The 24,993-nt window shown below is 47.5% G+C and overlaps 1 protein-coding gene across 1 annotated transcript in view; it reads right to left on the bottom strand.

Moving 5' to 3' along the window:
* The window catches only part of SYNPR (synaptoporin), a 110,533-nt gene that overhangs the window by 45,923 nt on the left and 39,617 nt on the right, over positions 1-24,993 (bottom strand). The window lies entirely within an intron of this gene.

Below are 24,993 nucleotides of genomic sequence, written 5' to 3'. Positions count from 1 at the left end.
TCAGCCCTGGTGTGTGCTCTATAGGAAAGAAACAGTTCACAATTCTGGGCTAAAGTTGTACTAAGCTTAAAGATCCTCCAAAGCTCTGACGCTTACAGACGGTCATCGGAGCAGTGCTTCTTCATTGCTGGGTTGGGGGGATTTTTGGACTCTCTGTTACAGTTTGAGATGCCTTTCACTGCATCTCAGAAAGCTGCCCTGCAGCTACAGCAAGGACCCCATCCAGAAAGGAGAAAAGACCTCTCAGGTCTCCCATACTTCCATGTGCGCTGAGCTTCTCCTGTGCTCTCACAGGACCAGACCTCCAAAGCATCTTCCTGGAACTCAAGCTTTTGTCCCTATCTGTGTGTCAGAGAAAACTTATGGGAAACCCATGGGTCCCTCACACCAAAAGGGAAAATTTCTGTGCTATTAATCCACCCAAACAAAATCGCTGTGCCCTTGGGTGTGTTGGAAGGAGGAGGAGGAGGTAAGCTCATTGCCTCCAACATACAGGAACCTGCCTGTGAGCAGGACGCATCGGTGGCAAACGCGTGCCACTTCTCTGGAAAGATGCCACCTTTGCTTCCCCCTGGCAGCTGTACAAAGACACAAACCGCATGCCCTCTCACTGCAAGCCTCCTCGCGAGAGGGGTTTCAGGCTGGTCCCGTGTCTCCGCTCAGCGCTCAGGACTTCAGCACATTAAGAGCACGAAATGGATCCGCAGATCCCTCTCTGCAAGGCTCCCGGCTCTGCGCTTACCCTGGGAGCCTCCGGCATCGGCATCACCAGCCCATCGCCCCAGCACTGTTTGGTGGAACTGAGACTGTGAATCACGCTTTGTGCTATTTATTTATCAGCCCCGGGTTTATCACTGTTTTGCCCTCTTTTTTACACACTGCATCAAATATTTTCAAATACATGTGACTTAATGAATGAGACACAAGGTGAACTTTCTTTTATTTGGAGACAGAAGTTACATGCTGGTACACAGAAACACCTGCTGGGTGACAACAGTTCCCTACGCAGCAAAACCGGAGCACAATCGCTTTTCCCCAGCGGCTTAGGATATACATTGTGCAAGAAGAGCTGGAATTCACAGGGAAAATCCTGAAGATAAAACCAAGGGAACTGAATTCATCTGATAATTCAATTTATCTGTTCAGGGCTGGCACTTCTAGCACGATCCAGGCACAGAGGTGACTCCAAGAGCCCTCCAGGCCCCTTTCCCACGAGCAGGAGCTGCATTGCCACGCTGGCAGATGTCACCGCTGATGATGTGGTCCTGTGTTTCCAACAGATACAGCCTGATGCTGGCTGATGCTGTAATGAGAAGACATCGTGGTGCTGAGAGAGTTCTCCAGGCTGAAGCATTGCTCTGCTGCTCGCCGCATTTTAACGTACATGGAAGCATTTGCCAGCTACCGTGCACGCCGCTTGAGTCCCAGCCACAAAGATTAAACAATTCGGCACCTCTGGTCTGCAGAGCTGGTTAGCATTTGCCTCCCACTGCACCGTGATCAGCCCTTTGATGCCTTTATCCACGCAGGAACGGCACTCTGCAGCCACGCTCACACCACAAAGGCTGCAACAGTGTCTCGGCATTCACCTGGTTAGCGTTGGCCAACACACCTTCCTCCCCAAGGACGGGGCTCACACATCTCACTCCTTCCTTGCCATCTCTAGAAAAGACCGAGCAGCCCAGAGAAGGTGTGGAAGAGGTTTTGTAGAAATAACACAGACCCGAAGAGGAACATGAACCAAAAGCCAGTGAAGGGCAAAAGTGACCAAGGGCCACACCAAACTTACTACCCACTGCATCAGCACAAGGGGTGATGCCGGTTCTCCCACACCCCTGGGAGAGCTCTTCTCCAGCCTGTGGGTGCCTGGGTTGCTCCCACACATTGGCGGAGGATGCTCAGCCTGCCTGAGCTCCCCAGCTGATACATCTCATTGCTCCTGGCCTTTTTCATTGCGTTCAGCTCTCCAGCTGGCACTGAAACTCGCTGTATCTCATGGTGACCAGCCTCTTGCTGCAAGGTGTGACAGTAAGTGAAATGCAAACACCTCTCATTTTCATTTTCCAGTGAGATAATTTTATTTTCCCTTCCCACAGCTAACAACTGCTGTTACTTAAACTCTCTAAAGTCTTCTGAAAACTTTGAAAAACATCCATTAAAACAGTTCTGCAGAAGCACCCCTGGGAGCTGCTGTGTCTCAGCCATCTAAAAATATGTGCCCACTTGGGCACCTGTGCAGGACATGGGGATGCAGGATGCTGTTTTAGCCAGAGCATGAGGGGCTGCAGCAGGTGATGACCCATTCTGTTGCACAGCTCCTCTGAACACTGCAACACTGACTCCATGGCATAAAGAGATCAAAGCCTGCTTTTTTTTTTTTTTTTTTTCCTTTCCAAACAAGCAACACATCATGAACGCTGTGGATCAGGTCTAACATTGCTGAAAGTGGCTGTGTTGGTGTTTGCTGACAAGGCAAAACACTTGTCAGGCTGCGGAGGACCCTGCAGCACTGCAGGCTGGTGCTTTTTTCAGCTTTATTAGATTCGTTTCAGAAATTCAACAAAACTACTGGACGGGCACTCAGCATCACCAAGCATAAAACCAGCTGCTGCCAATGCCAGTGCTGTTATGCCATGTTTCTCTCTGGGCTGTAACAGAGCTTTCCACTTTTGATTTTCAAGTCGGGAGTTTCAAAGCAAACTAAAAAGCTTCAGGGGATTTAAGCCTCAAACTCCTTTAGATACTACTGTAAAGCTGTACAGATTTTGTGGCAGATTTCCGCCAGCTTTGCCACATCACTCAGGGTCTGAAGAGATTTAATCCCTGCCTGTGGGAGGTTTCATGGCCAACCCAGCTGAAAGGGATGCAGCGACACCAGTAACAGTGAGGGCTGCAGCCTGGGGAGAGACTTCTCCCCGGGGACAGAAGCATCAGGGCAGCATGAGAGGGGATGTTCTTCTGGCTCCCCACCACACTTTGCCATCTCTTCTCCCAGCTCCCAGTCCACCACACAGTACCTAAAGCCCACACAGTGGGAGCCCAAAAGCACTGGTTACACTCAGACCCTCTCACTGCTGTGTTGCTTCACTCTTAACATACGTGCTCACGTTACCCTAGGAGCTCTGCTTACGCTCGCATGTGTGTGTGCAGATTTACAGGTGCCTGTAAAATCCCTCGCTGCGCAGTGGAGATGAAGTTTTATTGGTCTTGCCACAGAGGACCTGAGCTGGAGTTTTTTCAGCATCACAGTCCTCAGTTCTGCCCGAGGCTGCATCGCACCCACACTCTGGGCAGGCTAAAGCAGGAGCAGGCAGCACCACCGCGGGCCCTTTGGAACACGCTACCAAATCTATGCCCACCCCACATTTGGAGGAGCTAATTAGCATCATCAGAGCCTCCATCCCACTTGTGCTGTAGAGGAAACATCAATCAGGGCAGCAGTGGCTGTGCGAGCAGGCTGGAGCCTCACAGAGGGGCTGCAGCCCCGGCCGGCGAGAGGAGAATCAGCCAACCTGGAGCTGCTGCTGCAAACAACCCATCAGCCCAGGAAATATTAAGATTTGCCTGTTTGCCCACGGAGATTTTCACATTTCCCTCTCAATCTTTATTTACATTTGGGAAGACAGAAAATTAACGAAGTCTGAGATATATAACTGGAAACCATTTGTTTTTCTTGTGGAAATGGAACGTTTCCTAATGAACCTCCCCTCCCCCTGTGCCATTCGGCTCTGGATGCAAATATTGCTGCGAGTTTATCAATCTGCGGCTTGTTTCACGCAGTTTGCAATGCTAATGAGTAAACCAATTTTGACATATTATGTAAGCCAGTTTCTGAAACAGAGATTCTTGGCAGGCCAAATGTAAACACAGACACCCTCTTGCATCCAATTTAAATGAGCATGTTGCTGAAAGCACTAAGGGCTTGATTCTGTTGACTTATTCCTGATTTACTCCAGTAAAAAAAAAAAAACAACAAACCAAAAACCACCACACAAAAAAACCCCAACAAAAAGCTACCTTTCAATTCAACTACGAGCGCAGCAGCAATTTGCAAAATGGATCTAATTTTGTAACAGGGAAATGTGCTGGACTAAGCTAATGCAGGGTGGTGACTCGGGCGCCGTACGAGCGTCAGCGCAGCACACGGTTGGGAGCATGCGTGCTCTTCCAGATGGAGCTAACGGGGCAGATGACATCCCTCATCCTCCCAAGCCAAATTTAGGTCCAGGTAGTGCCCCGTGGGTTGGATCTCTCCCAGAGGGTGACTCCTTTCAGCCTCCTGGCTCTTCCACCATGGTTTTGCAGGAGGACATCATCTACCTGGGCAGCAGGCAAAGCCCAAGAGCTGCACTGGGTGTTTCAAGCCACATCTGCCTCTGCTGCAGTTATGTGGGGGGTGGTGGGAACCAAGGGCATGAGGGAATATTTGTCTCAGCCTGTGCTGAAGGTCTGCACCACACCAGTGCACGGCCAGATGCCGAGACCCCATGAACCACTCACTGCCTTGTCCACCTGGCAACTGGTCCCACCACAGACAGTTGGACACCCTGATTAATGGATTATATCCAGGTTTTACAGACTGTGATCTCAGCACCAGAATGACGTGCTGGATGGCACGGGCATTGGCTAGCAGTCTGGAAGGTGTGCTGCTGCTCATTGCAATGACACAGGGATGAGCTGAAGGTCGCAAGCTCAGAGTTAGGGGTATGAGAAAGGAGGAGGGAAAAAAAAAAAAAAAAAAAAAAAAAAAAAGGGTCTACCAGAGAGAGGAACAGGATTTTGTTACAGTGAAGAAGGGCTGGAATCAAATCTTTCATTTGCACTTTCCCCAGTACCATCTGGAGCATTTGCATCTGCCAAAAGCACACCGTGTTTCTGTTGAGCGGCAAAGGGGGTAGCAGCATACCTGGAGGTGGCCTTTGCCCTGCTAATGGCACTGGACATCTCCAGAGTGGCTTAAAACTAAAGCACAAGTGTGGTGTTGAACTGTGATGTTCCTGCCATGGCAGAGGAAAAGAAGGTAAGATACATGCTCTGCTGTGAGGTCAGGTGTGCTGCTGTAGAGCATATTTCTTGCACGTGTCAGAGATCCCACCAGGCACTGGAGCTGCAAAACACAACCTCACACTCAGCCCTCTTCGCATCATCAGGACCAGGAGATAGCATTTATTATACCTGGCTCTTTTACATTATAAAGTAAAAGAGAGGAAGAGGAAGAATACTTTCAGCCTCCAAGCAAAATATCCCATCCTGAGCTTTCAATTGTGAGAGCAAGCCTGAGAGCTCTTTCCTTTGTGCTATGTAGCACTTTCAAGCTAGGATCACAAGCAGCCGAAATGCCACACATTTGCTGGCTCATCAAGTTTTACCCTGCAAGTTTGGAAATACACAGTTACTGAAGTAATTCAAGTTTTTATGGCATAAGAGAAAGCTTACTGCTGTCTAGACACAAAAAAGAAAAGGACAGTGCTTGAAAGGAGGGCAGCTGACAAGTAAGCGTCACTTGGGATGCAATGGCAGGGAGATGAGATGCCTGCACAGCCCCAGCCTGCCGGCCCACACCGCAGCACCACCAAGGAGCTGCGGAGATGGGGAAGATGCTCCACAGACCTGAGGGAACACGCAGGTTCTTGACTGAATGAGTACAAGCCCAGCTCTTTGCTGCTGACAAATACCCCCCCACCACTCATGCTGCCATCCCAGCACAGAGCCTGAGGTGGGAGCAAAGCCCAAAACCAGATCACCACATCAACTCTCACCCCATCCCACAAGGGAGGTGAGGGCAGTGAGTGACCAGCGTACAGACTGCTGCACCCCAGCACCTCCCTCCCTCCCGACAGTTTATCTATGCATGGCACATTAACAGGCAGGCAAAAGAGTTCTTCCTAACATCTCATTTTTACTGTAATTTTAAATGATTTGGAGTAACTCCTGTGGTTAGAAGTCCAACTGCTAATGAGGGTGAGTCAAATTGGAAAGCCCTCACAGTCTATCCAAGCATTCCCTGGATTTCTGATGCTCCAAAGAGTGTTACTGCACCCCCTTAGTGCATGTTTCAACATTAAGTCCTGTTTCTGTACATCTTAAATACCAGACACTAAAAACATATAAAATAATAATCTGAAGGCCAAATGGGCACAGACTGGATGATGAAAACAGCATGGAATAAAAGCGAATCAGATTAATTTCTATTGTAATTTTTATAGCTATTAACATGAAGAATGAAAAAACCTAATTACTGTCAACTCTAAGTTTTTAGCTACCCAGCCAGCACAGCACTGTTATTAAACTACTGTATAATTGCCTCTTTTACTCTGCTTCCCACAGAAGTTGTGTTATTTCACTCATAGTTGAACTCATAATATTGGCTTCATAACTAATCCTGTCAATCGAAATCCCCGGGGGCTGGTGCAAGGATAAAAATAGCAATGAGTTGTTTCTTCCCTCAGCTCTCCTTCAAAGCCCATTTCTGCAAGTACCGGGGCTGTGGCTCAGCAGCACCACGGACTGTTGCACCCACCACTGACACGTGAACGCCGCTCCTCCAGCTCAAGCAAAGCACAGAGAAGAGGGACGGGTCCTTCCAGCAGGCAATTTGGTCGCCCTGCACTGTGTGTCTGTCCCAGACAAGATAAAACCTGTCCATCTGTCCCTCCTGACACAAGCAGCTCGAGTAAGACGTTGAATAGCTAAGCCCCACTTCCAAGCCCAGATGCAACTGCTTACCCTGGGACTTTGTGCCAGCACTGAAGCTCAGCTGATACTTGCAAAGCCTGTGGAAGCATGGGGGGGAAAAAAAAAAACAAAACAAAACAAAAACACCCCCATAAAAGCACACAGGTTTCTTCCTTCCCCAAACACCAAGCGCTGGGATAGCATCTTGCACACAAAACCACACCGAGACACCCAACTACATGTTCAAGCACCAAAGATATCCACCGAGATATCTGTTGGACTCTACGATCTTAAGGGTCTTTTCCAGCCTAAACGACTATGAGATGAACAGTTTGCTTGTGCACTTACTCAGGAGACTGCATAAAGCACCAGATTTTTACCCATCTACGTTTTGTAAGCTGTCTGAACCCCTCCTTGCTCCCTGTGTGTTGGATTGATGCTCCTTGCTAACAGCTGGCATGGACATTCCCTGGAGGAGGCAATGGATTTTCTGCAGAAGACCCAGGCCAGGGCTTCACATGGCAGCACCTCGTCCCGGCCCAGCAGGATGCTCCTCCTGCCCAGGACATGGCGGGACTAAACTCACTGTTCAGCTCGGGTTTGTGACGAGATGATAGAGCTGAGGGGTGAGGGATGATGGATTTGGCTCACACCCAGAACTACCATCCCTGTCTCTGGAGACAAGAACCCTGTGCCGGGGTTGCTCTCTGGTGGGCACACACAGAAACTGCTGAGAGCTGGTGAGGAACAGAGGAGGAACGACACGCTTCCCAAAGTGGCTTCCCAGAGAGAGGGCCCAGGGTGCCCATGCCAGGAGGGAGCCAGCACCAGGGTTCTGCATGGACCTGAGCCAGCTCTGGAGTCATCACGCTTGCCCCTGCCCTGCTCAGCACCGCTGGAGGAGCCCCTCGCTTGGCTGTGACTGATGCCTGACAGCACAAAGCACGCTGGCACACTCGCTGCCCCACTGGGTGCATGGGGACAATCAGGATACTGCTTCAGTTGAGGTGTTCTTCCTCCTGGAAGAGCCACCACGCCACCTATTACAGCCACGGGCAGGTGGTACCACGTGGAGATCTGGTGCTGCAACCTTCACCCGTGGTCTGCAGCTGGAGCCATCCTCAGGAGGGACGGCAGCAGTGCCCATCAACCCCCGAGTAAGAAAAGCAAAGAAGCCGTCTAAAAATCTGCGCAGAAAAATTGCTCACCCTCTTCTCCACCCCATAGCAAGGAGACACCAGCCGCAGCACAACACTTTGCAGCCACACAGAAGCCATTGCTTCCCACACAACCCTCACCAGCACTCAAGAGGGATCCCAGGGTTAAAAAACCCCTCTGTGTGCACTGCGAGAGCAAAAGTGTGCTCAGTGCAACCCTCTGTGGGAACACAGCTCTTCCCTGAGCTGTGGTACTCCTCCCTCCCTCCCTCCATCACTTTATTTGCTTTACTGTTTGAGACAAAAGGATAAAAAACCCCAAATCATGACATTGCCTAGGCTGCCAAGGGGCACCACAAAACCAGGAAAGCTTCCAGCAATCTCACCAGGGATCTCCACACTGGTCTTGCTGGCAAACCAGGAGAGCTCCCAGCAAGGCCAGTCTGGAGAGCCCTAGTGTCCCCAGTGGCTGAGACTCAGCTGCCTCCCAGGAGGTGGTCCTCACAGTGTGCAGCAGCAAGACTAGAGGAGGACACCCCTGGAGCCAGCAGGACCTGACGGACTGCCTCGGCTGACAGCTCTCAGCAGCCCCTCAGATTTAAAATCATCACGGCCTGACGCAGAGCTCATTTTCTCACCCATGGTGTTTGTGCAAATGAACCTGATGGATCTCCTCACTCAGAAAGCTCCAGAGGAATGTGTTATAGCCAAAGTGTGCCCTGGCGATGGCTCTGTCCCTGAATTGCCAGGCCCTGGTCAGCAAGCAGAGCCCGCAGCTTCCACATCTGTGGCAGACATAGAAAGGATAAAGGAGGGAAGCACCAATGTACCAGGGCTGAGGCATTAGCGTGACTGAGAACTATCCCTGTGTCCAAGTACAGGATGAAAGGAGAAAAGTAAAAGGGCAAACAAGGAAAACTGAAGCTGCCAAACACAGGCACACCAAAAACTCCTATGGGAACAAGTGTGCTTGGTAGCACAGCATGCAGAGAAGCTCAGAGCACCAGAACAGATAGGTGGCATGAGCCAGCCTGCCTCTGCTGGAGGTAACAGCATATACCCCCTCTTTGGATGTTCATCCAGGTCCTCAGGGAGAGCATGGCACAGCAATCACTCTTATAAACACAGGCCTTAATATCTAGATGAACGTCCTTTGGGACTGATTCTTCAAAGTCTCAATCACTGCTGGGGGCTCCTGGTCTTCCTCCATTTTCTCCAGACTCTACTGCTCGTGGTGTGTCCATTTAGACTTGTCAACTCTTCATCCTCAAAGAGGAGGGACGAGAGCCCCAGGCTATCCCATGCTCCTCCCGATGTGGCACAACGTGTTTCGATGACTTCCCATCAACCAGCAGCGGATCCTTCTGGAGGAATCTGGAAGAAGAGAGCACAAGCTCATAAGCACTGGGTAAATCAAGGTCAGCTGAACTTTCAAATTTTCACCGTGGTCTATGCATGTAAGAAAACGCGTGCAGGGTCTCACTATTCCCCAAATTTAAGTACTAGAAATGAAAGAGTGAACATATATTTCAACTGACTGATTGGCCAGAGAAAAAAAGGAAAAAAGTGCACTCCTGCTTCAATAACATCGAATCAGCAGTGGGATTTTAGAGGCAAAAGCAAAGCTATCATTTTGCCACCTACTTTTAATTTAACATAGTTGAATCACTATCAAAAACTTTCCTAGATGGAAGTGACTAAGGAATACCAGGGCTGTTGTGTTTGCAGTGAGGAGCTTTTCCTTTGGCAAATCTTGTTGCCCTGGATGCATCCAACCCACCAAAAGTTTTCAGCCAGCTTTTAGCCCAAGGCTTGTTCCCAGATGTGGGGCACCCCACTGCTCCAGCAATCAGTCCTCCACTGCTCCATCTCCCTCAGACCTGCAGTCTTTCCCCTGCCACACAACTACATCCGTTATTGGAGCAAAACGCACGTGACAGACATGCCCACGTGCCTGGGTGCAGGGGACAGGAGCTGACTGCATGCACCCATCTCATGATGCAGGACACTTCCATCCTATGATGGATGCACTTCTAGTTACACACAAAGAAGTACACGGTCCCATGTGACAAGACCAGGGACCACTGAAGAACCTCCACCTGGAGAAGGAAGCTGGAGGAAGGTAAAAAGTTGGCCATTTGGTGAAAAATTGCACCTCTCCACTCAATGCCCAGGTAGATAGTGCAGTGCAAGACCAAGAAGGTGGCTATGCCACTGTGCTGGTTATCTGTTTAGTTCTGTCTGAGACACACCAACCACTGAATGCCGTGACGGTATCGTGTATGGTTCCAACGCTCAGAAAAAACAGTCATGCCCCTGACAGCAAGTAACACAGCTGATGCAAAAAAACAGGTGACATCTTACCTGAATCATCATCAGCAGGGGTCTTCCAAACATCAGTTTCAGGAAGGTCAGATGGTGAGGTACTGTGTTTCCCCTGTGAACGAAGGGGAATGATGCATCTTCACTGAAAGGGTTATCAAGCACTGGACCAGGCTGCCCAGGGGAGTGGCTGAGTCACCATCCCTGGAGGTATTTAGAAGAAGTGTAGCTGTGGTGCTTAGGGACATGGCTTAGGGGTACACATGGCAGCTTTAACGGTTGGACTCGATGATCTTAAGGGTCTTTTCTAACCTGAACGATTCTACGATTCTATTTTTTAAGTTTTGTGTTAGGCAGCCGCACAAGTGCTTCAGGTGGACCTTCCCTGTGGATCACAGAAGACTGTCCTTGTTCAACCACCAGTGGGTTTCTGTGCAAATCAGCTCACTGTCCTTGGGCTTTTGCACATTTTTGTCTGTGTAAGATTCAAGTGTTTGTTATTATTTCTTGAAAAGAAGAACCCCCATGAGCACTTAGTGGGTTTGCAAGGAAGACATCACTCTTGTACAGCGCATGCAAGCTCTCACCTACTGGGTCTGAATCAGTCATTTCCAGTAAAATATCACACAAAAGTCTGGGTGTCCAGCACATGTTTGTTGAGAATTTACGCAAATTTATTCTACAAATAATATTAATAGATAATTCTAAGAGTGAATCTGAGCTGAGACTGTTTGAGATCGGAGGTGTTAGGTTATCAGACACAGTGGGTGGCATGTTAATGAGTTCATTTCTTAACTAGTTGGTATAAGTGAGAGGTTTGTTCTACAACTGAAAGAAAAAAACTGAAAGAAAAATGGAACTGAGAGCACAACAGCTATTTCTGAATAGATTTGCATGTGGGCACTTGTTTTATCACAATGCCTACATAAATATGTTTGGAGCAACTGTTTCAGAGTAGCCCTGTGTATGGACAAGGCTGTAAAATTGTTTATGGTCTAAATATTAAAATTGACTGTCTGCAAATAAGATAAGGTAATAGTCTCTTACAAAATCACCGTTTCCCTGAATTTTACCGGCATCATCATTGTTTATCTGTGTTAAGGGGGGCGGGGTGGGTAGAATCAGACAGGCCTGAAAAATCAGCAAAATAAATTTAGAGTTATTTTCAGGAGGACTGCTTGTCTCAGTTGAGCAAATGCACCAGGAGATGGATGAACAGGTGTAGGTCCTATCTCTGTCACAGTCTATTTTTCTATGTAGAAAAGCAGGATGAATTTTTTGCACCGGAGACAAAGCATTTTCTCTTACTTCAGCCGATACTCATTTTTCCTGAGCAGTTACATCAAACCATTTACAGTTCTCTGCATCCTACTGTAGCTTTGTTTTACTGTAATTGTCCTTGGGTTTGGGGTGGTTTTTATGCTTTTTTTAAAAAAATCCCTCTTCCTTAAAGCGATTAGAAATGTCATTCACGTTACCCTCTGGATGTGAATTGAGCTATTCCCAACAGCCACTCAAAAAAACACATAATCACCATAATTACTGGTGGCATCTAATTAACATTCAACTTCCTCTCTACAGCAGCTACAGCTGGACAACCCATTTATTTCAACCTAAAACTAATGCTCTCCTAATTATTTTCCGTCACACTAAGCAGCCCACCTGTGTCTGTCTTCGCCGACGTCTCCGTCTGGCGCAGCGGTCCGAGGGCAGAGCGAGCCAAGCGAGCACCTCTGCACGCACCGTGCGCGCTCAGCCCCTGACAGGCTCGCTAACAAATGGGGACCGGCTCCCACTACTTACACAGCTGCTGGCTCTATTAGCTTCCTTGACCAGGATTCACAAAGAACAAAAAACAAAAAGGAAAAAAGGAAAAAAGAAAGGTGAAGGAGCTGCCTCCATCGAATGCCATATCAGGCAGTATATAAGATATCCCCTGCTTGGCACCATGGCTGGGGCAAAAGGCTACAGCTACCCCAAGGCACTCAGTGCTCCGGGTTTGCCCTCCTGGGAGAGGGCAGAGGATAAACAAGTCTCTTCTCATGGGGATTTAGTGATAGAACAAGAGGGAATGGCTTTAAACTCCAACAGGGGAGGTTCAGATTGGACATTAGAAAAAAATGTTTCACAGAAGGAGTGGTCAGGCAGTGGAACAGGCTGCCCAGGGAGGGGTGAAGTCCCCATCCCTGGGTATGTTTAAGGGCCATTTGGATGAGATGTTGGGGGATATGGGGTAGGGGAGAACTTTGTGGAGTCGGGCTGAGGGTTGGACTCGATGATCCTGAGGGGCTTTTCCAACCTGAATGATTCTGTGATTCAAGACACATGCCTCTTGTTCCTGAGGGTGCTGGGGGCTATTTGCCTTTTTTCTCTCCGTGTCTCTTGTCCATCCTGACTGTCTGGGGTCCCACAGCCAAGAAGAGCTCTGCCTGTGCAGCTGAGGCATACCCTGCACTCACACCAAGGCCACCGCTAAATCTAACCAGCTGCCAAAATTTACTCCCAGCAGCCAGGAGGCAATGGGGCCAGGGTGGGCTTGCTGATGGCCCCCAAACCCTGGCATGTCCTGGTGCTGGTCTCCAGGCTGGAGCAAACCTTCTGCAGACACCTTCGTTCTCCTTCCGTGGCCACTCTGTAGCAGCAACAGGACCAAAACTGCTGAACCCAAGGATTATTTTAAAAATCAAGACAGAAAGGGATTAGACAGATAAAGCAGCCTCTTTTTATGAGCTGCCCAGCGCCAGGCACTCATCCTGAATTAACAGAAGTACATATAAATCCATGCTACCTCAGTTGTTTCTGTCTACTCCTGGTCCTTTTCTGTAGCTCCTTCTACTTTCATGCACTAGTCACGCAACTTTTAAATTCTCTTTTATTTTCTAGACATGCATCACCTCTCCTGGTAGGAAAAGCAATGCCTGCTGCTGCCACCTAGATGAGCTCCAACTCATTAGCTCTCCATTACTTTCCAAAAATCAGACTGAAACTTGTTTTCCTCTTTTGCTCACACCTTTCCATTTTCTTCTCCCTTTGCTATTATCTCTCTACTTACATTATTTCAGCCTGTAATGATTGTAGCACTCGTGGGAATGATGTTCTGGAAAATTACCTCCAATTTGAGGTAACTCCTATTTGAGCTTTCATCATTACACCAACTATATATATAAAGGGGGATGAGAGGGGAACTGACATGGGGAAGCTCTGGCTGAACTTCTCCCAAATTCAGGAATTACTAATGTCTCTTTCTTTCCCTTCTCCCCCACTTCCATTTGTCATCTTTGGCGTGAACCTCTGCAGGCACTAAGAGGTCTCTGCTCAGCCCAGTCACCTAGGGTCACAAAACCCACTGCAATACAGTATTTGCCTGATTTGGTTTAGACAGGCTAGCGGAGTTCAAAATCTGTGAGAAGGAAGGAGCTCAGAGAGCATCATCTTGTAGGCTTCACTTGTTTCAGAGATCAATGAGAAAAATACAGCAGATCAAGAGTTGTCATAGATGGCCTGAGTTTCAAGAGGGGGAAAAAAAAAAAAGTAAAATCAATCAGTGCATGTAGACTGGTGGGCCATTTATACAACAGTCAAGTAGTCATGGTTTTGATGCCAACATAAGAACTGCAAGCCCCCGTTAAACTCAAGAAATTCAGTATGTTTAAACTCTGCATGAATTTTCTCCCCATCACCACCTACTGAGTAGCAAAGTGCCTCAAAATTGAATTGTCCAGCACTCCACAAACAAATTTCCAGGTCCATAAAATCTAACATCATCTTGGGAGCTGACCTGTGAAACATTTTAGACAAGGCTATAAAGTAGATGATCAAACTCTACAAAAATGTCCTAGCTCTTATCAGGGCAAATCAAGCTAAGATGGATCAGAGAATTGAAGTCTCAGTGTTTCATAAATCAAAGAGCTGCCTGTGTGCTCTGCTGGCTGTCCAGGTTCACTTGTGTTTGAAGGACTAATTGCCAACCAGTATAATTTCCCTTGTTATTTTTCCAGGAAAGAACTTCAGAGTTATCACAAAGATTCTAGTCTCCAGCCAGCAAAACATTTCTGAGGTTGTCCAGATGAACCACTCGCATCTCATTCACCTTTTCCCAGCGCAGCCCTGGTTTGCAGACACCTGGTTTTTAGGCAGCCCTGCAGGCACCTGCAGCTCCCCCCACACTCTGCCATGCCCAGCATCCCCCCCAGCAGCTCCCAGCACCAGCTGGGCTCAAACCTCCCACTGCACAGCAGTTTTCCTGGGAAAGGACCCACGAGCATCAGCAGAGAAAGAGCCCTTGCAAACCCCAGATGTCCACAACCGGTCCCAGAGAGGAGGAAGAGAAGGGATGAAGGTGTCTGGCACAGTGCAGCTGCTTTGCAGCTCCAGTGCTGCCGTAAGGGCTTGGCAGCAGTGACAACCAGGCTGCCCCTCTCCCATTCGGCACGCTTGGCTCCCTCACACACACTCCCACGGCCAAAGAGGAGACACGGCCTCTGACAGAGGCTCTCGCTGTCAAGCCACACGCAATCTGTTGATCAAAAGAACAGGCGGGTGCTTTTTTTGAAGGCAAGAGCTTGGCGGTGCTAAAAAATTGGGGAATATACAACAGAGCAAAGAAAAACATGAAGCATGAATTCCCAACAGTCTGCCCAGCCCCCGGCTAGCACTGGCAGCTCTGCGTTTCAGCCGATTAGACTTGGGTCTGCGGGGCTCCGCTGACACACTCTGCCAGCACACACCAGACCTCGCCCCGCTGCGTTTGCCTGTTTTAATCGCCAGCGAAGCAGACGAAAGCAGCTCGTCCTTTCCCCACGCGTTACCCCTGGAAGCAGCACGCCCCGCGATGCAACGCCTTGCCACGCAACCCTCGCTCCTCCAGCCACCACGACTTGCTTGTGAGCACTGGGGCTAAGGAAGCTCCGTGGATTCTTTCCAGTCCTCTCCAGTGTGGATTCTATAAAAAGTTGCACACGCGATGTGTCTGCAAGTACCCTCAGCAGGGCAGTGTGGGAACTGTAGGGTTTCGTTTATTTACAGTTACAAAACTTCCAGGAACGCAGACGCTTTGAAACCACACCACCCCGAGTTGAAGGGGGGCAGCAAGTTCAATATTTGTAACCCCCGTTGGGCTGCAGGGACCAAATCATTTCAGCTGATGCTTAAAGACAGAATTTACAGACAATCCCCTTCAAACGCCAAGCAGGTAGCAACCCATCACTTCAAACCTCAGCGCTAGTACGCGCCTGCATTCCTAATTGCTTTCGGTCTCCTCTTGAGGCAATTAACTCCATACCCACCCTCTGATACTTTCTCACTCCAAAAAGCAGTTCCCATTTTACTGGCACGGGGCTCTGCATTTGGATCTCAAGCTTCCGTGCTTATTCCCTTTCCTCTGCAAGGCTCTGCATGTGTTTGTGTCTGGGCATGTGTTTTCTCACCCCGATGAATTCATTATTTATGGGGCTGAAAGAGCAAAGCTGCTGAAATGGTTGTTCATCATTTAGCTCTTCTACACGTCTCTCAAAGGCATAATAAACATTATGGGAAAGCAAATATCAGACTCGACAGGGTTGCTCAAGTGAAAATACAGAAATGAACTCGCGGATGCTGCACAGAGGGTACGCCAACACGCGCCACGCTCCCCTGCCTGGCGTGGGGCTACCTGGAAGCTGCCAGGTTTCAGCCGGTCCCGGCCCTCCGGCACGATGCCCAGAGCAGCCCCGGACTGGCACAGGTCAGCGGGCTCCAAGGGATGCTCCGAGTGAGGCATGTTCCCAGCATCACCCATGTGTTAGGTTTTAACAGATTTGGCAAACGGCACTAGAGGGCAGAGCTGTTTACCCTCAGCATATCCGAGACAAGGGAGAAAAAAAAAAACAAACACCAAAAAAAACACACCATGATTTTCAAGCAGCTACTGAATTCTCCACAATCCTGTCCAATATCAAAAGCCTGTTAATATGCAAAAAGCCACCCAGCATATTTCCACTCAGAAGCGACAAGCACAGGCATCAGTGAGCCAACTGAGAGCCTGCGTTTCCTTTCTTTGACAGTCCTCACTACGATTGGAAGACCTCCAGGTGTGGGATGTTGCCTCTTGCCAGCGCAGCAGCAGCACTGCCAGCCAGGGCCAGCCCCGGCTCCTTGCAATCCAGGGTGCACAGGGCAATACGAATAACCTCTGCAGCAGGGAGATAACAAAGCCTGTTTTCTTCCCATCACTGATCTTGATAAAAAGCCTTTACTCATCAGGAAGCTTTGATCACAGAGACCTGAAATTATGGGTCACACTGATACTCCACTGCCCAGGCTTGCTGCTAATCATCTCAACAGACAAAAAAAAAAAAACCCAACCAAGTACGCTTCCAAACAGAGAAAAGCTTCCAGGTTTTTGTTCAGCTTTGGTTTTCAGCAGAAGACCACAGCCCACGGGAAGCAGGCAGCACTGTTTGAGGGCACATCCACCCCACCTACAGCAGCATCTACCATCCAGAGAGCGACTCCACCGGCACCGCTAAGGCAGCCGGACATCAGCTCGCTGCACCACGCTCAGGAGGGCTGGGAGGGACCGCAACTCCCAAACCCGACATACTTGTGCTGTTATCTGCAAAGGTTTTTGGATGACATACACTTGCTAACTTTTCTATTACGCTTTGCTGCAGAGCTCCCTTGGACAAAGATGTCAGCCCCAAGAATCCTATCCTACTCCAAACCACTCACAAATCCTTTTCTCCTTATTTCCCCAGTGCACACAGTGTGCTTTCCTTTATTATTATCAGAATCAGTCATCCTGCAGGGCTGCCTACTTTTAAGTAGGGAAACAAAGGAGCCTTGCGTCAGAAAGTCACTGTTCAGAACCCGAGGAACTCATTCATAAAGTACCACAGGGCATTGTACCCGAGCACCCAGCTCTGCTGCCGACAATGGCACTTCATAGGAAAATCTCTCCTGAGAGGGGAAGGAAAAGGCCTGCAAAATCTAACTCAGAGCACAGTGCATTAATGGCTTAGGCAAGAGCGTAGAATAATGCTGGCTATCTTGACAGCATTAAAAAAAAAAAAAAAGTCTATTATTAATATTTAAAGAGGAGGAAGGAAATAATAGTTATATTAGTTTCAGGTCTCAGTCACATTTTGCCCCTTGCCCCAGCTCCTTTATTCCACATCTCTTCCTCCTGGGCACATCCTGCATCTCCTTCCTTGGAGAGGAAAGGCAACACACCAATTTATTTTTGTGCAGAATTTGCTTTCCATGTCACCACAGCAAAGGGGGTTGGAAGGAGCCTCAGAGCAGAGGCCAGGCAGCCCATTATCCTGCCTGAGGTGGGGTCACTTCTGTTTTCTAGCAGGCATTTATCTAACTTCTGACCCCTAGTGACTGCAACTCCACAACTTCCCAGAGCAAACCTATCGCAGCGCTTCTCCATCCTCATCTTAAAATTATATATCCCTTAATATCAATTCCTTGCATCCCACAGACATAGAGCACTGCATATTCCCCTCTTTTCTGCAGCAGCCCAGGAGCACTCAACCACAGCAACCTCATCACCTTGAGGTTTTCTCTTCTTGCCAGTAAACAGCCTTAGTCCCACAGCTTTCCTCCCCACAGCCTCTAGTCTCAGCTCATTTTTACTGTACTTTTCTGGGCTCTGGTTCCATCATTGCTTCCTTTGAGGATGAAGCCCCAAGTGGGATGCTTCCCCAAGGTCTAACCAGCACAGAATAAAGCAGGAAGGACCATCTCACCTCCCCATTAGGCAGCCCTCCCAGTTTGCTGCAGCCCCATACTTATATGGCTGCTTTGCAGAGGATACTCCCAGTCTATGAAACATCATGTTGTGATGAAACCCTTTCCTCAAAGCTCTCCTCTCTGCAGAGTCCCACCCCAGGCTGCATTTGTGAAGCTGTTCCTGCACCTCCCCAAAAGACACTTAACACAAAATCAGATTGCTCCAGATATTTTCTCAGCATCAAAGTCATCCCTTAAATTATCTTAAGGAGCAGCCTATCTCTTTCCACTGTCTACATAAAAATCCCAGTCAGACTGGGCAGCACAACTTAATTATCCTAAACCCTCTTGATCCCCTTACTCACTAGTCACTTTAGCTTGTCTTGTGCATGTTTTCAGTCCTACCCCATATATCTCTGCATCAGAACTGTACTGCAGAAAAAAAGCAACAGCAAGGACCAGGCAGGTCTGACTTACACAAGCGTATCACCTCTTCATCTTGCACAAGCACCAACCACTTCATCAAAATTGCTCCTTCCTTTCTCTTCCTCCCTTAAGAGCAATGGCTGAATGAGACTCTGCAGATGTGATTAATGATGGTCTCTTAAACCCCCAGTCCAGCTGATCTGAGCTCACCTGCACTGACTTAGGCATTCAGGGTTAGGTGATTTAATTTCATGCTCACAAATGCCAACCTCACTGCAGGTGTGGCTGGGCTCCTCCTCTGCTCATCGACCACTGCTCCCTCCCTTGGTACCTGGCTCAGCCTCCCTGAGAGGCTGTGCACACCACAGGCAACTCTGGGGTTGTGCAAAGCCTAAGAAACATTTCGATTTGTAGATAAAGTTTCTTCACTCCTTTCTAGGTACTGAACAATTCACAGTTATCTCCTTTGAACAGAGTTGGACAGAGCACTAAAATGAATACTGTCCCTATTCCCCAAATAATTATTAACAAATAACTCCTGGAAAGCAGCAGTAGTACACTAATTATTAGATAAATTTCTTTCACTAGCCGCATGGTTATCCCTCTAACTGCAACTGTATTTATCATGTACAGTGATGTCAGAGCTCTGTGCTAGGCTCATATAACTTATAGTTTATCTCCAGGTCTGCTGCAAAGTCTCATGACCGCTCTGAAAAAAAAACATTTTTCCATAGAAGCTGACACTGGATTACAGATCACCCAAGGGGGGAAAAAAAAGCTCATGAACATCAAAAGTGATAAACTGTATACGCATATGAGTAATAAATTAAAAAACAATACAAAAGGACTAGCTCCCTACCAAGGACAACACAAAATACTGGCACCCCTGCATAAAATGGAATTAAGCCAGGCCAGGTTTAAGCAGCATTACAAAGATAACATTCCTCTAATGCTAATGACCACGACAGAGCCTGGTTCCAGCCACCCTCCAGTTTTTTAGCATATAACAGTTCTTGACTCTAGCCCAAACATACCAGCCAAACCTGCTCGTATGCATTTGCAGTAACTCATATGGTGGTTGTGCAACAAATTATCTGATTTGCACATTCAAATTCTCATGAAAATAATAAATACATAATTAGCTTAGACAATTTTTCAGTGCGTGCTCAGAAGCTGTTTGACAATTTAATCATTTTAAGTGTAAAGCACCCTTTTTGTTACTGCAAAACCATGGCCTGTCATGAGGCTATAAATAAAACACACACAAATTGCTGTCTGAGGAGTATGAACCATCAAAGCCAGAGAACAACGAGGCCTGGATGGATTTAAAATCAGAGGAGAGCTGGCACGAATCAATAGTGGTAAACAAGAGTCTTCAAACAATTTAATGCATGAATCTCTATGTGCGTGTATGGCTATATGTATTATCATATTAAACTCGACATGTTGAAGACAATCATGTCCTATTTAGGCATAGCTGGCCATCCAGGAGGAGCTTGTGGAGGGAACGTGCAGGTGCCATTGCATACAGCAGTTTTGGGGCAGCCTGTGCCCAAACTCACCTACGTGATGCTTCCCCTGCCCCTAAAAGCTGCCCCAGCGCTGCATCCCAAGGCGGGAAGGAAAGGGGCCGAGCTCCTGGTCTCTGATGCAGAGCACCCGGGGCTGTCGGCTGGGGAACGTGCCCTTCCTCAGCAGCTTCACGAGGGAGAGTGGCTGAGCGGGCAGGAGATGGGTGTGAGCAGCGGTGCCGTGGGGTTGGGGTGGGAGAGCGGTGGGCAACCTCCCTGGGGCAGCAGGCACGGGTGGGGGGACCTGCAGTCACCACGGTGGCTCTGCAGACGTTGGGCTGCTCTCCCCGCGGCCCTGGGTCACTCCTGCTATCGTCCCTCTTCCCTGAACCTTCAGCTCGCCGCTTCTGTCTCATACGGCTGCCAAGTATTTTTGAAGAGTTATCTCATGAGGGGAAAAAAAAAAAAAAAAGGATTAAAGAATATCGGATGTGACATTTAAAAACTGAGAACCACCTTGTAGCTGCAGACCCATATCATTAACAAACCATTTTCTCCTCTCCTATTGTGCAAGTATTTTAAATTCAGGAATACCAGCTTTAATAAAAACATGTTCCGTATGAAAGAAAAAAAAAAGTCACTTTATTTGTATTATAACTATTTGATTCTCTTCTCAAATATTTTGTTTAATTTCGTAGAAACCCAAAATGGAGACTGAGATCAAAGAGACCGATGTCACTAGAGACAATAGGTTTTATAGAGCTCTGAAAAGTTCTACCATTGCCTGAAGACGTTTTAATGCAGAAAAGATCTTTACATTTCCAGCCTGCCAGTTTCAGTTAAGACTAATAATTACAGTCACAAATGGGCTCCTGGTTCTTACCTGAACTGTGATTTTTTGCACCCAGTTTGAAGATGGTATCTTACTGTTCGTACTGGGCAATTTGGAGCAGGGTTAGAAATGTTTGTATCAGCCAGGTCACTTACAGCAGGTGACAGCAGGGCTCATGTTCTGGATTAACTCAAACTGCAACTGTACCTTGAGAAGGAAAGCGTGGGAAATAGGTAAAAAAGTCTCTAAACCTATGTTTATTTTAGCCAGTCATGTAGTATTATAATATTTTATTAAATTTTCTTTTCATTGTTTCTGACTAGAGTTCACTGGCTCCTCCGTACAAGGATTATCAGTGACAAGATTCAGCAATATTCTGCAGTACATGACTTCAGTCATCCACAGGCTTAAATGAGGCTTTGCAGGCAGCGATGCTAAGGGGTGTCAAGACAAGTGCATTCACTCAGCTTTGGGGGAATCGACACTGTTTGTGACTAAAACTAGCTGCATCAAAACCAAACAGAAGTCAGACTCTGCCCTCACTTTCACATCCATTAAGTGCTGGGAGGTGATGGGAGAAACAGGCCATTATTCATATGGCATATGTTGTGGTTTAACCCCAGGCGGCAACTAAGCCCCACACAGCTGCTCGCTCACTCCCCCGCAGTGGGACGGGGGAGAGATTCGGAAGAGTAAAAGTGAGAAAAGTTGTGGGTTGAGATAAAGACAGTTTAACAAGTAAAGCAAAAGCTGCGCGCGCAAGCAAAGCAAAACAAGGAATTCCTTCCCCCTTCCCACGGGCAGGCAGGGCTCAGCCATCCCCAGGACAGCCGGGCTCCGTCACACGTAGCAGTGACTTGGGCAGACAAACGCCATCACCCCGAATGTCCCCCCCTTTCCTCCTTCCTCCCCCCAGCTCTGTGAGCTGAGCACAATGTCATATGGTCTGGGATGTGATTTCAGCCAGCCCTCTGAAATAACCACAGCACCACAAAATTAATTACAGCTATTTCTTTTTAAACTATCACAAAAAAAAAAAAAAAGCGCCCAAACCTCTAAAAACTGAGCATTACGTTTTCCAAGCCCATGGCTAAAACTCTCTGCTGCCAGTATGTTCCCAAATTAACGCTGGGGAGTGAAATGCAGCTCCCACGGGGGATGCTGTACATGGTTCAACCTGGGGCCACGTATCCATTTGCTGGAAGAAATATCTGGCTGCTTCTGCAATTCCTTGTTTCTCTGGAGCTTGATTAACCTGGAAGGGCAGAGTTCAGTCACTATCCACTCCAAGCCAGGACAGTGGTACTGAATCTTCAAAATTTTAACTAATTAAAGAAATCGAGTGCAGCAACTTTGCTCTTCCCCCCCCCCACCTTGAGGTTTGGACCCAGGAAAGGCACAGAAGCTTTGAAACTGCCGTATGCAGTGTGGGCAATGTGCTCAGGCTGGCTTAGCTGCAGGGACTCCCTAAACCCAGGCTGGAGCAGGCCAAGTGCAGAGCAGTTTATCACAAGGAGGTCCAGCTCCACCAACAGAGATGACGCTGACCCAGTGGTGAATAATGGTCCAGAGCCTGGATTGCTCATTCAGTCTTATCTTCTGCAGATCTGTCTCATTCTCCCCAGGTTTCATCTCAGTTCCTGGTGCCGTTATGGTCAAATGCTGCTCCATTAACCCTTGTCCCAATTTGGGGTTTATGGAGATAGTGTCAGACCAGAGCTTCCCACGGAAAGGTCAGGGTGGATGTGTCAGCTGGTGCACAGGTCAGCATGTTTTGGAGGAGGTGATATACAAAAAAAAAGAAAAAAAAAGAAAAAAAGAGTAAAGGCTGTCTCTTCCACAGAGCTTACAGCAAGTAATAACACAATGCAGGTATTTAGCGATCTTGTCATTGCTATAATCCAGGCAAAGTCACAGCCGAGTCCTTATGGTGCTTTGATTTTAAAGCTCAATCCTTGTAAACAAGTTGGCTGAACTAATGATAAAGGCAGTGGGAGGCTTTTCCTCTGCAAAGAGCAGAAAACAGTTTGTCTTGAAAAAATAAATCACAAAACCAGGCCTCTATTTAAACAATTTATTTCCAAAATGTTGGAAGGGATTTCATTTCCCCTTGAACTTGACATGAAAGCAGACACTACATTTGGGTTAACAAGCACCAGAAGTAAAACCAATTAAAATTTTACTGTCACTGAATACAGAACTGACTGGGTATAACAGCCTTCCAGATTTTCATTGATGCGATGATGAAACACAAATATTTATGAGCTGAACACTGCCTCCAACATAATTCAGAAGGAGTCATTTTTGTGCTCCAACCAATGTGTCAGGATTACAAGATAGGAGCTTTGTAACAGATAAGCTCTTCACCTTAGTCCTCCCTGCAAGGCGAGCACCAGCAGCTGTACTTTATCACTGTGTGTATCTCTTCCTCATCAGTATTAGGCAAAGGCAAATGGAAGTGTGAGGCAGGGTAATACCACTCAATAAAGAAAGAATGAAAAATCTGGAGATAACTTTGAAGTGATGAATCAAGCTACTGCACAGAAATATGCAAAGGAAAGCCTTGTTTGTATCACTGCAATGAGGCTGGTGCATTATTAAAAGGAACAGGCTTGAGCTCCTGTTCGAGGAAAAGATCTCCTCATTTACAGCTGAGGCACAGGAAACCCTTTGCCAGCATCCTTCAACGTCTGTGACCCAGCCAAGAACTGAGCTCAGATTTCTCGGTGGCAGCCCAGCACCATGAACACATCCGTCCTATCAAAGGAAGGCTGGAAGAAACGTCCTGATAGTGCTAATCCATACAAGAAAATTAAACCTACCCAATTAAGAAAATAATCCTCTGTGAAATCTATTACTACAGGTCAAGAGGAGTTTGTCTTGTTCTCTCATAAATGTCACACTTGCTTCATGCTGCTCTGCACTAGCTCAGCCATGTGTTGGTAGGGGTCCAAAGGGATGTGGAGAGAAATATGGCAATTGTAGCACAGCGCCAAGCAGTCACCCCATGGCACCTTCCACAGGGCAACACAAAGAGCCACCCGAGGCCAGCCTGCAGGCTCAATGTCCTCTCTTCACATTGCACAGCTCAGAAATGACCCAAGCCAGCTAACACTTAGGAAAAGGGGAGGAGAGGGGGAGAAGCAGGGCATGCACAGACTGATTCTCACTTGCCCCACTTCTATCAATGAGTGGGTCAAAGACTTGCTGAGCTGGAAACCCTATTCTTAAGAAGGCACTTTTCTCTCTTCTCTTCCTCTTCTCTTCATCTTCCTTCTCTTCTCTTCTCTTCTCTTCTCTTCTCTTCTCTTCTCTTCTCTTCTCTTCTCTTCTCTTCTCTTCTCTTCTCTTCTCTTCTCTTCTCTTCTCTTCTCTTCTCTTCTCTTCTCTTCTCTTCTCTTCTCTTCTCTTCTCTTCTCTTCTCTTCTCTTCTCTTCTCTTCTCTTCTCTTCTCTTCTCTTCTCTTCTCTTCTCTTCTCTTCTCTTCTCTTCTCTTCTCTTCTCTTCTCTTCTCTTCTCTTCTCTTCTCTTCTCTTCTCTTCTCTTCTCTTCTCTTCTCTTCTCTTCTCTTCTCTTCTCTTCTCTTCTCTTCTCTTCTCTTCTCTTCTCTTCTCTTCTCTTCTCTTCTCTTCTCTTCTCTTCTCTTCTCTTCTCTTCTCTTCTCTTCTCTTCTCTTCTCTTCTCTTCTCTTCTCTTCTCTTCTCTTCTCTTCTCTTCTCTTCTCTTCTCTTCTCTTCTCTTCTCTTCTCTTCTCTTCTCTTCTCTTCTCTTCTCTTCTCTTCTCTTCTCTTCTCTTCTCTTCTCTTCTCTTCTCTTCTCTTCTCTTCTCTTCTCTTCTCTTCTCTTCTCTTCTCTTCTCTTCTCTTCTCTTCTCTTCTCTTCTCTTCTCTTCTCTTCTCTTCTCTTCTCTTCTCTTCTCTTCTCTTCTCTTCTCTTCTCTTCTCTTCTCTTCTCTTCTCTTCTCTTCTCTTCTCTTCTCTTCTCTTCTCTTCTCTTCTCTTCTCTTCTCTTCTCTTCTCTTCTCTTCTCTTCTCTTCTCTTCTCTTCTCTTCTCTTCTCTTCTCTTCTCTTCTCTTCTCTTCTCTTCTCTTCTCTTCTCTTCTCTTCTCTTCTCTTCTCTTCTCTTCTCTTCTCTTCTCTTCTCTTCTCTTCTCTTCTCTTCTCTTCTCTTCTCTTCTCTTCTCTTCTCTTCTCTTCTCTTCTCTTCTCTTCTCTTCTCTTCTCTTCTCTTCTCTTCTCTTCTCTTCTCTTCTCTTCTCTTCTCTTCTCTTCTCTTCTCTTCTCTTCTCTTCTCTTCTCTTCTCTTCTCTTCTCTTCTCTTCTCTTCTCTTCTCTTCTCTTCTCTTCTCTTCTC

Source organism: Athene cunicularia (genome assembly GCF_003259725.1).
Source record: "Athene cunicularia isolate RWA chromosome 12 unlocalized genomic scaffold, athCun1 chr12_part1, whole genome shotgun sequence".
Classification (NCBI taxonomy): Eukaryota; Metazoa; Chordata; class Aves; order Strigiformes; family Strigidae; genus Athene; species Athene cunicularia.
Note: the sequence above shows the minus strand (reverse complement) of the source record. Positions and strands in the feature narration are given on the sequence as shown.